The sequence below is a fragment of the Macaca mulatta genome, chromosome X (genome assembly GCF_049350105.2).
Source record: "Macaca mulatta isolate MMU2019108-1 chromosome X, T2T-MMU8v2.0, whole genome shotgun sequence".
Classification (NCBI taxonomy): domain Eukaryota; kingdom Metazoa; phylum Chordata; class Mammalia; order Primates; family Cercopithecidae; genus Macaca; species Macaca mulatta.
Window position 1 is genome coordinate 1,353,926 of NC_133426.1, and position 1,075 is coordinate 1,355,000.

Sequence of the window (1,075 nt, forward strand, 5' to 3'; positions counted from 1 at the left end):
AGCTCTAGGAGAAGAGTCCCCATGTTTGAGGGTCAAGCCTTTGATCACTGACCTCACAGTACTGGGCCCTGCCTAGGAGTCTCTCGATGGACGACCCCACTCCTTGGAGGCATCTTGATAAGAACCACAGTCCTGGGTCTCTCTCTTTCTCATCTGCCCCTAGGACCTTCCAAATGATTCGTTCCCTGCATGGCCTGCTCTGCATAGGGTGGCTTGCCCTGTCCTGGCATCGTACACACTTTTCTGAATTATACCTCAATTACTCTAAGGAGAAAAGGGAAGGCCGTTGCATGAGAAGCAATGCAAGGAAGTCATTTTCCTCAAGGAGGAGGCCCACTCCCGTATCTTCGTTTTGTATCTTTATTTCCTGTTTGAGGCTTCCGTTTTATCTGATCTTTACAACGTCTGTTTTTCTGGTCTTTACGTGGGCGATAACGTGCTGATGTGCAGTGGTATAGCTCCTTGAAATATCATTGTCACATCAACATTTAATAAATTCCTGGAAACTGCATCCCACACCACAAAGCAGCATTTTCTCAGCAGGCTATGTTTTCAATGAAATTTTCTGCCCAATCACTTAGTATCAACCTCACCAGTTATCACAGATAAACCTGAGTGGTAGCCTCTGCTACTTCTTGTGGAAGGTATTTGATTCTTATGATGTTGTGAATGAGGCTGGACTCGGACTTCTCCTTTTTTGCTTGTGGCCAAGGGATGGCAGACAGGAGAGAGAAGTCATCCAGCCACTTGCAGTGATGGATGAATAGATTGATAGGTAGATTTGCGAATGGCTGAATGGGGAATGTATAGATATATGGGTGGATGAATGAATAGATGGGTGGGTAAGTGGATGGATGGGTGGGCAAATGGATGGATGGATGGGTGGGTGCATCAATGGATGGATGGGTGAATAAATGGATGAGTAACTGGATGGATGGATGGATGGATAGATAGATGGGTGGGTGAATGGATGGATGGATGGGCACATTAATGGATGGATGAGTGAATAAATGGATGAGTAACTGAATGGAAGGATGAATGGATAGATGGGTGGGTGAATGGATGGATGGGTGGG